Raw genomic sequence first — 13,261 nt, 5'->3', positions numbered from 1 at the left:
CATACAGGTATAAACAGCCTGTAGACACTCTTACAATGAAATTATATTTAAAAAAAAAATGGTAGCATGATAGATAGATAGATAGATAGATTCTTTATTGATCCCAAATTGGGAAATTTCTCTGTTGCAGCAGCAATGTACAGGCATTCAATCATACATAAATATAACAAGAGCTAAAAAGAATTTACAATAAAAAGAATAGAGAATTTAAAAAAAGAACTAAAAGTATATACAATATTTACAAAAAATATGAGATAAGCGAATAAGTGAATAGTAAAAAAGTTAAATTAGAATGCAATGAGGTGTACTGAAATTAGGTAAGATTAAAAATTTACAACCAAACAAGCATGATGGTAAAAACAAGATAACAATAAATTAAAAAATACATAAAAGTGTTTTTATTGTTCTTGTTTCCTTATAGTATATATTTATCTTCTTTTTTTAGCCTTTTTCCATGGAATCCTGGTTAAAATCACCAAATTTACAATACACTGATCAGTTTTTGGTATATCCATTTGAACCCAGAAACATAAAATCCTGGTCTGGATAACACAGCTCAAGCTTTGCATCATATTTCTGTTTTTATATATATGTAAAACAAAACAATAATGATAATAATGATGAAGTTGTAGATGTGGACATACTTTATAAAAGCACTATTTACCATCTATGATCTTAATAGAATTCTACAATCTTTTGTTGTTGTTGGGACTCTATAGTACATTATTATCTCACAAAATTACTGATGTGTGTGACAGACACAATCAAAATAGTAAAAAAAAAAAAGAAAAGCAAGGGTTATCCAAGCAGACGGAAAGATAAATTAACAATTAATGACCATGCATCGTGCTAAAAGAGTGTTCCAGTGAAACAAACACTGCAGCACCCTGCTCTGACTGAACCAAGTGTGCACTAAACGGTTCAATATGCCGTCATCTACAACGTATCCGACTCAAAGGACTGCTGTGAGGGATTTAGTGGCGTCTGGTGGTGAGTTTGCAGATAGCAACCAACGGAATACTCCTCACCCCACCCTCCCTTTCCAGGCATGTAGGAGAGACATGCAGCAGGTCCTCTCTTGAGTCAGTGTTTGGTTTGTTCTGGGCTACTTTACTGTACTCCTTATGTGGATATAACAAGCTTATCCTAACGGCAACACAGCAATGCTTACTTTTAGGAGATTATACTCAAATCACAACTATGAACACTAGAATACATTGTTACCAACACATCTCTCTAAACCTGACACAGGGCTTGTAAGAGCAGATGAACAAACACATCCTGCATTTGAAAATGCCTTTTTAGACAGGAATGGGACATAATGCTACGTCAACGAAATAACAAAGACTGTGGTTGGGGTCAAAATAAACATTCAAATTGTACACACAGGGGCCTGAAAGAGCAAAAAAGTTACACTGAAGCACTAATCTTCTGTTTCACTTATTTTTTTAAAGTCATTTTAGGTCTTGATTGCAGAGAATTATAATAAGATAATCCTGTCATTTATCCCACTTTTTAACATTGCTTTTAGTTTTCTCGCCATCTCCTGTGATTCAATAGCCTGACGAGCCAGACCCACATTAAATGTAGGGTCTGGGCACTCTCTGCCCCTGGAAGCAAATGTAATTTGCTGCCGCTAGGGGCACGTCTAGATTCTAGGCTAGTGATTCAAATGACCAGCTTCAAAACAACAGTTGTCCTGCTGAATATCAACAGCTCTAGTCACATGAAGGCAGGCAACTCACAAGAAGAAGAGCTCCCAGCAGCTAGTAGGGATGTCCAGCATGTAAAGAGATTCCTCAGCCCAGTCAAACAGTCCCAATCAGAAGCCACTCTGCAAGGATTCATTACACTTTACAGGCTGTGAAGGTTCTGGTTTGCATCCCTGTGAAGGAGTGGGTTTGTTCTGGTTACTCCAGTTTCCTCCTACTGTCCAAAGACGTGCTCATCAGATTACTTGGTGATTCTAAACTAGCCGTAGGTGTCCAGGGTGTACCGTGCCTCTGGCCCAATGAATGCTGGGATAGGCTAAAGCTCACCCCCAGCGACCTTTAGAGGACAAGATAATTAATGAAACGACTAAATGTGTGAACTTAGAAAAAACAAAATAAAATAAAAAACAACAAAAAACAGGATTTGATTTGATGAAAGAGGCAAACTTACTGAAAGGTTCATGGTGGAATCTAGAAATTCGGAGTGTGTCCTCTACTGCTCGTCCTCACACATGCAAGTCTGAAATGAAATTGGAAGCTCAGTATTGAAGACACCTACAAAAAATATCCTTTGGCTGACAGACACGATAGACAAATTACTGCTGTTATACTACTATACTGAACCGCTAAGAATGGAATGCAAAAAGGAAAACCAGTAAATGCCATTTAGTATGAAGCAGAGGGAACGGAAAGGGAAACAGCTAGCCTGGCTCTGTTCAAACGTAACCAAAATGGTCTACTGGCTTTGGTGGATGAAGTGTGCAGACCCTTTAAAATGTAATTCACTTTTAAAAGTATACTAAACACGGGAGAACAACCACTCTGTTATTTTCTGTCCTACTCATTTCCTGTCACCTGTCACAATGCATGGGTATGTAATGTGTCATTTTACATACACCTTTGTAGAACTTTAGACTTAAGAGTTTTGATCAACGCATCATGTTTTGCATGTAAAAATGTAATTTTGCAAAACAGTCACAAACATGTAAATACACTGGAATAAATATTATGTTATGATGGATTATTTTAGAGTAGGAGTAGCATCATCCTCAGGTAAAATGCTGAAAATTGTCTTAAAGAAAGCATTTCAAAAATGGCCGGCGTACCCAAAGGACAATTAACATTATATTGTTTAATGTTTTCAGAGGCTTACTTGTAGGTTTTCAAGCGGTTCCCACTGCTTCCAATCTTTATGCTAAGATAAGCTAACCTAGCGTTACTCAAAATGCTGCTTTCTACACATTACGTAGAAGGTATCTCACTTGACGACTGCAGGTTGCAAGTTGAGGTTGAAACCTTTCTCTTGATTGTGCTTCATCTGCAGTTGAATGGCTGCTGGAGACTGGTGGTCTCTGAAAGATGAAAGATAAAGCATGAAAATGTAGAATCTCCAAGTCATAGAAAATGTCAGCTGAGAGTTAAAGCTGAGTCTACTGAGTGTGTTGTAGTAATATTAACAACCTGTATATAGTAAACAGTATTTGAAGAGAGCTAAATGAGTTCAGACATAACCCATGTTGCCAGTTGTTACTGTACTTAATCTGATCACAAAATGAAGAAGCACATCATGTCTGTGTAAAGTATAAATCAGTCTGTCCTTACTCTTCAGGCTTGAGCCTGTATCTGTTGTCCTCTGCTGTTGGCTCATTCATCCTGTTTCCAAGCCCGTATGCGTCACAGAGCATCATGGTGACCTCTGTACAAAGAATCACAAGATAAACATGCGGGTGTGTCAGCAACACTAGCATTCAATAGCACACAGGCGTGTGTGCAATTCGACAAGTGAACAGACAAATATTTGAATATATTTGTTTATACAAGACTTTTAACCTGCAAGCCAGACCAACTTCCTTTGCCTATACAATTTTTGTGGTGTGTAGTTGGTCTGGAGTTTCTCCGTTGAGAACTGATATGCTTCAGCTAAGATCTGCCTGTCAATCAAATCATTTGGATAGGCTTTATGGACGGGAGGTAGCGACGTAGTCATACACGTCATCTGAGAGCTGTGGAGTTGAATTAGTTTTATAACTAAATGGCTCTGACTGGTTGGAGGGTGAACCACTTCAAACATGCTCCGTAACAAAATCCCAATAGCGTGTTAGCAGACACATATTCTGATGAGAGCTGCGTCTCATTAAGTAATTTGAAATTCTTTTTTTGTCTTGTATATCTGATTAGATTAACAGCAGCTGCAGAATATAAATAAAAAATATATAAGTTATGGATTCATTAATACTATAAATAAGCACCTTCGAGCTATTTGAGCAATACTGGTAGTTTCGTCAGTAACAATATAATGAATATAAAAATAAACACACAAATGTAACAATATTTCATATTTTGTATACATAGTCTGTATGTTTTTGTCTAATATTTAGTTCTATTTTTATTATCTTCGTTCAATTAATTTATCTGAAGTAGGTTAGGTCTAATAGACTATTAATCAGTAATGTAAAACTATCTACCATTATTAAAATCACTTTCAGTTCAATTTGTATGAAAAAGAGCAACAGAAGTAAAGTCTGATTAATGCAGTGTACACCATTAATCAGTTTCTAAAACCAAAGTTTGCTAATTAACTAAAACAGTTAAATAAATTTCTGCTTATACTGCAGTGGAATAAATAAAGAAAAAGTAGAATGAAATAATAATAATATTTAAAATATGAATGTAACAAATGACTTCTCAGCACTGCTGTCATTTGTTTTCAATAACATTTGCATAACTAATCTGTCTGCTGTCTCGTTTATTTAAAAGCATGCACGCTGAACAGATTCATTTTACCTCTAACTCTGTTGTCATGAAAAAAGAATAACAGACACTAAGAGAACTGTGAGCTCCAGATGAGAAAGTCATTACCTGCCTTCTGTTGATTCCACTTGCAGACCAATGCAAATTCAAGTTTAAAGTTGTTTAAGTGATCCTTCTTTAGAAAGGTCTTGAAAAACACACTGCAGATCAATTTTTCCCTGTTTTACTTTGTCCTTGTGTATCTAAAACTAAAGCCAGGGTGGGTTTATTTCCTTCTTGCAGCATGTCGTCACCAATGACACATTAACCACTGACAGTAAAGGCGTGATTTTTATCTTACCTGAACAAATGTTCTCATATGTACTTGGTGTCAGATTTCACCTGTATGCATTCTTTGGTTGACCCAGGTAGAAACGGGAAGAAAGCTTGTTGGTTGCATGAAAGCAGTTTGACAGCGTGCCAGATTTCATTTCAAGGCACACGTAACCTCAGCTGTTACACATTAACGACAGATTTCTACATAGCCATGATGACTTATGGTTGATGATTAGTTTTTTAGACTCGTTGAAATGTTTTAGTTGAGTATATCCATTTGATAATGTTTTTTTTACTTCAGGAAGTACGTTATTGTTACCGCATCGCCTTTATTTAACAGCTGAAGGATTTTACATAAAAGGACAAAAACACTGCAACAAAGCACCTTGAGCTTAATCCTCGGCTTTCAAATCTCATTGTTATAGTTTGTGGCATTAAATCAGAACCTTTTGAGCCCTTTATCTGTTTCAGCAGTTGTAAGTCTAAACTTCTCAGGTTTTATTTAAAGAAGTGCACAAATCCATAAACATATTATAGAGAAGTCCAAGACATAAATGCTGCTTTATCTTTATGACCCTTTGGAGGATTGTGACCTGCAGGCTCAACGCTTATCCTGCAGTGGAAGGAAGGGCTGAAGTGCAGCTCAGCTCAATCACAGCTTCTGGCATTTTCTCCCTACTGCCTCAGTAAAACCACAAACAAACTCCGGGTTTTGTCTTTCTGAGTGCGAACCGGATCACACCAAGCACTAATACCACCTCACTGACTGATACCGTTCAGATTCATCAGCACTCACCCTCACCTGTAGTCTGGACTGGAGCCTCTCCTTCGACATCACCAGATGAAATGTAGAGCGTCCTCGGTGCTTCGTTCTTTTCAGATCGGCTCGACTGGAAGAACTGGAAATGTTTCTGATCATGTGCCAGATGAGCTTTGTCCAACAAAGCACACGCAATAGGAAGAATGCCAGGCCTCCCTTTTCCAGTCACTGAAATGTTGGAATCATGCATACGTTTCCATTTGCACACTGAAACAATGTGTGACACGCATTGTTATAAATCTGCTCTTTAATTTAATTTTAGTGGTAAGGATTTGCAAATCCAAAAATCTTTATGTCATTCATTTTTAATGACTTTTTAACATTTACAACCACAGACACATTGGCCTTCTACATGTTATGAGCCACAGTGTCTATTGTTCTGAATACTGGAAGGTTATTTATCAATTTCAGTGGGTCAGCATGGTTAAAATCCAGCTGTACAACGTGACGAATGTGATTTTAATAAAACTAAAGCTCATCTGGAACACTGCTGTAATCTGACAAGACATAAAGTTTCTCAAAATGGATTTTCTCTGTGTGTTACCCAGTGAAAGACGACTTGATGATGAATGCAACTTTTCATTTAGCTTATGTCCATAAGACAAAGATCTTTATTTCTGTTCATTCTCACCACACATTCAACATTACCTGATGACAGGGAGTGCAACTGATGACTTGTTTCATTTAATTAGGATGCCTTAGCTTTCTGCATAACAAACCTCAAGCTCATCTTATTTTATTTATATACAGTTGTGCTCATACCTTTACATACACTTGTTAAAATGTGTACCATTCTTTAATCACGCAAAACTGATGTATTTTAAATGGGATTCAAACTAAACCACGAGGAATATAAAAAAGCACAATCATTAAACAAAGCATAACTAGAAGGAAATAGTGAAATGGCCCCCTTATGGTTGTTAACATAATGTTCAACGCTGGGGTAGGAATGGCTTTCTTCTGGCAACGCAACCGTGCAGCCAAGTGTCTCCTTATTGTGCATCTTAAAAACAGGCACACCACTTTTCTGTAGAGAAACCTGTATGCCAGCTGAAGTTACTTGTGGGTTATTCTTATCGTAGGTCGATGCATGAAATCTTGCCATTTGTATTATGGAGCCGTGTGACTACCAGGGGAAACTGTAGTGTGCAAGAGAGACAGTGTGTGTGAATCTGTAGCATTCTTTTGAGGGATGTTTTTTTATGAGTCTTTCAAGAGATGATGAGTAAATTTATGGCCTCCTGCCTTTGCTGTACTCAAAAACAAAAACAGCTATTGGTGTCTGTATGTACCTAACTGCTGTCACAGCCAAAGGTAAACATGCAGCAGGGCCGTTTCTAGCTTCGTGGGGACCCTAAGCAAGATGCTGTTTGGGGGCCCCTAGTTTGTCAAACTATGATGAAGAGATTACTAACCCTTAGATGGATTCAAGGAGTTTTATTGTCATTACACACATGTTGGTACATGAAGTGGAATGAAATTAGTTACCCTGGTCCCGGTGCAAGCCAAAGCAGAAACAGTAAGAGTATAAAAATAGAATAAAATGAGCTAACTGAGTATAAAAAATAGGCAAGTAAGTAAAATAAATATAGACAGTTGTGACAATTGTGCATTACTGGAGTCTGTGCAAAACGACTGCATTCAGTGCAAAATGTATCTGTGGTTGGCTGTCTATTACACTACATGAGCTTCTTAAGTTGAGCCACACAGGCAAGTTAAACTGATAAAAAACCATAATACAAGGAAAACAACAATCCTCTATGTGTCAATAAATAAAATCGATTTTGGGTGTTCATAAAAATGTTTACTTTAAATAAGAAAATACAACAAACCAACATTTATTTTAAAGTGCAACAATGAAAACAAAACATCACTAAAAATAATGCTGATTTAACATCACAGTCACTTATCAGCATAACACCTGATATACTTAATCATAGTAATAATAACAGTTTATGTGTTTATGTGATGATCCTGGAGCTTCCTGGTCAGGAAGTTCAGAAGATCCTCTGGCTCAACGTCTGGAGCTCCAAAACATTCTAGAATTGCTCCTGCAAAGACAAGGCTCCTTAGGTTATCACGTAAAATAGATCATTAGCACATATTCCTATTTCATAATTGCAGTGATGTTGCTGTAATACAGAAAATTAAAATAAATCAGTTTTTATATTAAACATTGTGATGTACAGCGTACCCAATTACAAAGTTGTCACTTTTAAGAGTTTTTTGCATTCATTTACGCATAGGACTAGTGAAAGAAATAAAACTAAGATGAATTATACACTGACACAGCACTCTAAAATAAAAACAATACCTCATATTTATAAATCACTTAAAAGACAAACCTTTAAAATATTTATTTAAATTATAAAAGAGTAGCACACTTCTAATTAGAGGCCTATAAAATACACACTAAACTTTGTAAATGAATCCTAAGTAATGCTAAAATAATGTTAAGTGTCAAATATATGAGAGACCGCTGACACTGACACTGACAAAGCACTGGCTCAACTTAAGATGCTCATGAAAACCACCAACCACAGATACATTTTGCACTGAATGTAGTCGTTTTGCACAGACTCCAGTAATGCACAATTGTCACTTTCTATATTTATTTTACTTGCCTATTTTTTATACTCAGTTAGCTAATTTTATTCTAATTTTATACTCTTACTGTTTCTGCTTTGGCAGTGGGACCAGGGTAACTAATTCCGTTCCATCTCATGCACCAACATGTGTGTAATGACAATAAAACTCCTTGAATCCATCTATAGCAAGAAACGGCTCTGACATGCAAGTTGGCACAAAAAAATAATTTCATATCACAGAATGCATGGTTTTATACTGTAATGGCAGTGCAATTAAAAAATGTGGTTATAATGTAACTCTGTGGGGCATTATTGGTGTCCAGAGGAACTAGGTACTACATAAAAAATACTAATGCAAATCAAATCAGTTTTACTGCTAATCTTTGACATATCCAAGACTCACCACCAAAACATCATCCCCCTGCTGTTTATTTTATGAAAAATAACTGAGTTTTTGTGTTTTTTTTTGTAAGAGATAATGAAATATTTCTAATCATTAGCATTTAAAGGGTTAAAATCCTGAAAACTATTGAAATTTTGAGGATTTTATGGAAGTTTCTTTGTGCATATACATTTTTGCCACAAAGTTGTCCAGAGGGTAGTAAATTTGGGGAGGGCGTAAGGGTTAAGCTGACATTAACAAGGTGAATCAAACTGACCAGCTGGAATTAACTGATGCTTGCTGACGCTGAAGTAGGAGGAACACGGAGCCTGACAAGTTCAATGACGCAAGTCACTCAGGAAACCTGAATTCTTTGCGTCCTGTATGATGCAGTTTAATGCTGTTTAATCATTGGCCACAAACTCAGAGGAAAGAAACAGGTGGGGCAGGTATTTGATTTGATTAACTAAACTATTCTACACGGAAGAAAAAGCAAGTTGATAAAATATTTCAACGTATCATTTAACCCAAACTATGTGACACTGGAGTATGCATGATTTCCTAGTTGGAATGTGACCTGACAGGCGTCTTCCCTGACCTCTCAGAGTTTTACTGCAGTGGCAGAGAAAGCTCAACGCAATTCAAGTAACCAACACAAGAAAAGTCAGAAAATGTCCCCATTCACTTGACAACACATGTGCTGTAAATACTCACAACACCAGCAAATCCAGTCACATGCTGCAAGAATAGTAAACGAAAACAGAGATGTTTCCAGAGGGATTCCAGAAAAAAGTGATACACCTGCTGGGAGGCATGGCTTGTTCAAAGTTTACATGACTTTTGGAGTTAGTTTTTTTTAACAACTCAATAGCATTATTCCTTATAAGCTTTTTCATTTTATTTGCTTGAAAAATCTAATAACTACTACACTGACTGCACAATTCATTTGCAGGTTGACGACACTGATAACATTTCAACATTTTTTTCACTTCTCAATGGCCCTTGGAAATATTTCTGTTTGTGCTGCTTGCTCTGTATTGCTTTCTTCTTTTTTTAGTCTGACAGTAAAGATGACTGTGACCTTGACTTCTGTGTTGCTCTATTTGCATCTCACATGTTGCCAAACCAATGAGGACATTTCCTTTCTTTGATTATGTTTTGTTGATTTGCATGGGTTTTCTTAAGCTGTCATACATTGAGCTCTCTTGGCCACATCTGTTTACATTGCTTTCTTCTGTCGTGGAAGCAGGTCAAGAAACAGCCTTGGACAGACCATAGACTGTATATAAATATGGACAAAGCGTCCCCACTTCCTTGCATTGGTCAAACTGACGCTAGTTTATCCGGGATATGGGAGCCAGTCACCAGGGGGAGCTCTAATTGCTTTGGCTTTACATTTGAGGAGCAGTTCCAACATCCATCTTGATAGTGTCTATGGGACAGACCTGTCGTATTTTAAAAAAGTAAAAAACGAATCAAATCAAAGGCCGGCCGGTTTAAAGCAGATTCAGGAGTTTTCTCCAAGTCTTCCTGGTTAAAGTCTTTCAGTAGTGTAACCTTGTTTTGTGCTGGTTGTTTCTTTACAGGCCACTGCTCTTGATTTTTACTTCACGTACACAGCACCGATTCCAAAGTGTAAGATGTATTTTAATGATCTATAGCACTTTTCAAATTAACATGACAAAGAGCATAACAAATATATTTTAAAAATGCAGTTTTAGCAACATGCACTTAAAAAGAAGTTAATAAAAACAATAAAACAGTTAAACAATCAATTCAAACCAGGAAAGGCTCTCAGGTAAAAGTATGTTTTAAGTAGAGATTTAAAGGAGAACACAGAGTCAGCTGACCTGATTTCCTCTGTAAGATCATATCGCAGCCCCTAAGTGCATCCTTTCCCACAACTGTGAAATAAAGAGAGAGACAGAGATATATTTAATTGCCTTCTGCTCCAGGGTCTAAAGGTACGTGCTGGCCTGTATGGCGCTAAAAGGTCAGTGACATAGCCAGGGGCACAGCCATGCAGTGCTTCAAAAATAATTCATAGGATCTTAAATTCAATTCTAAAATATACTGGGAGCCAGTGGAGACCTGCTAATACCAGAATTATATGATCCCATCTCCTGATTGTGGTTAAAAGCCTGACAGCTGTATTTTGTACCGTCTGAAATCAAGAGAGTATTTATTTTTGAGACAGGTAAAAAGGCTGTTACAATAAGCAAGATGTGACCAAAAACAGAAATGTAAAATACTCTCTGTGTATCAGGGGCGGACTGGGACAATAATTCAGGCCGGGAATTTGATACCATCCCAGGCCACCACAACCCGATTAGCGCAAAACACCAAGAGTGAGTTAGGTTGGGTGCCTACTGATGTGACAGTGTAAAATAAAAAAGCAAAGGCTCCACATGCTCCCACACACAGCTTTTTCTGTTTCTTTCCCCTACAAAATAAATATTTCTGTTGTGCTGCAATAACCTGTACTCAGATCACATAAACTGAAATTAAAAAAAATAAATGAACATAATTTCTATTCTATTTCATCTATTACTACACTGTTAAATGTGTAGTCTGCACATTTAACAGCGTAGTAGTAGATTAAATAAAATAGGTTACACCATCATCCACCTAAACTTGAGACCAATCCTATTTTTAATGTAACAGGTACCAGACTAGTTATAAATTTGACCACTGTGTCAACCATAGTATCATACCACAAGTGAGAGGTACACAGGTGGTGCACTGCAGATGTGTAGATGTGCAGATGCAGATGTATTCTCTGTAACATTGAAATATGATAAAACAGTCACAGTGAGTAAAAAAGAAAGAAAGAAAATGTTACAATGGTCACTCACTCAAAAAAACAACTAACTTATAAGAACCAGTAATGGATTCTCATTTGTTTGATGAAGTTAGTTTTAGCCCATCAGCTAACCTCCTCATTAAGCTAGTCGTGCTGGATGGTCTGTTGTCACCACTAGTGTTTAATGTCTTACCTGCTCCCTTACTGACAAACATGTCAGTTATTTTACAACACTTTGCTGCATCTGTGGCCAGTGCTTTTATCTTTTTAATTCTCTCCCTCTCTGCTCCACCTTTCCCGGTTCGCCCGATGGCCAGTCCACCACTGCTGTGTATTTTAAACTTGATGTAACACTGCGTCCGAATGTGGAAACTTGACACGTTTAATGCAACGCTAGCATATTGTTTGTCTCTGAAAAGACAGCTGAGATTCATTTCTGCTCGGTTACCTCTAAACAATGCATTAAAAGCGGCCTCTGGGTGGGACTACTCTGAATGTGTTACCTTTTCTGAACCAGGAAGTCACTTCACAGCATCACGCAAAGTCATCAAGTTTGTTATTTGGATATTTGCACATGTTCTTTGGGTAATTCAATTTTGAAATAAACAAACAGATTCTTGTATTATGTTGCTGTTAGGCCGTTAAGTTTCATGAGCTTCATGAGGCCTGAAGAGATGAGGGTGACAAAGAACGAGCAGAGTATAAGATATGAACTGACACAGCTCATCTGTTTTAACAGGAAGAAAAAAAACATGAATAAAAACACACCGAGTTAAGATCCTGTCTGAGCCAATCTGATGCAGAATAAACTGTATGATGTTGCTGACATTGGAAAAATGTGAACTGTTAAACCAACTTAATTGAATTGGTTCAATTTGTAACAATTGAATTAGGTTCATCTAACCCAAATTTGAAAGCCTACCATTTTAGATTTTAGATGTCAGATGTAATTAAACTGTTAGATTTCTTTAAAATGAACCATATCTTTTGCTGCAGCTCAACTTTAAGGAAGTTCAACTTAAAATCTGCAGTTTCTCCAGCTTAACTATTTGTTTTACCCAAAATTAGAATAGCAGTCACTTGCAATCTAAAAGCATGCTTTTTAGAGAAAGTAATTTATGATCCAAATGCAACGTGTCATTTTAGTTAGAAATATATTTAAAATCATTTCTAGATGATTAAAAATTTAAGTTGGTTGACATGCAGTGTCAAAGACACAAATCTGACTTTTAAGACTTGATTAAAGAACACTTTTTCAACATTTTATTGGATACTTGTTTTAACCTATACGAGTCAGAGTCCGATTTTAGAAGACAAAATGTCCCTCCCCTGGAGATCCCTAAAGGCTTTTCTTTTCTTCCTTGTATTCTCCAAGATTCGACTGGATTCAGTCCAATAAATATTTCTGTCAGTTAATGGAGTATGGAGAGGGTAGCTTGTGCTTCAGCTGCAGGTAACCTGTGTTCTCTACTCCAGAAATCTTCTGGTCATCCAACGCCATAAACTGCCTAACCCTCTCTGGAATATTTTTCTCCTTTCTCCAAATGCCGATTAGGACATCCCCAGCAAATTTCCACATTTGAGCATATTAATTTGAGTATTTAAGTATTGCTTAAAACTCATAAAGACACTTTCTGTCTGCATCGTTTGTACCGTTTGTACTGTTTGCACTGTTTTGTATTGTCTGCATAAGCTTGCACACGAGCACTTTGTACTCAGTTCCTTGTATTGTACTCCATGATCCTGGAGGAATGTCCCCTCATCCCACTATGTACTGCACCTGCTATATATGGTTGAAATGATTATAAAAAAACTCTTTGACCTTTGACCTTTTGCTTTCAGCGCTCACAATTTTAGCAGTTACATTTGTAATATCATGATAAAATGAAC

This window comes from Chelon labrosus, assembly GCF_963514085.1.
Source record: "Chelon labrosus genome assembly, chromosome: 18".
Taxonomy (NCBI): Eukaryota; Metazoa; Chordata; class Actinopteri; order Mugiliformes; family Mugilidae; genus Chelon; species Chelon labrosus.
Note: the sequence above shows the minus strand (reverse complement) of the source record.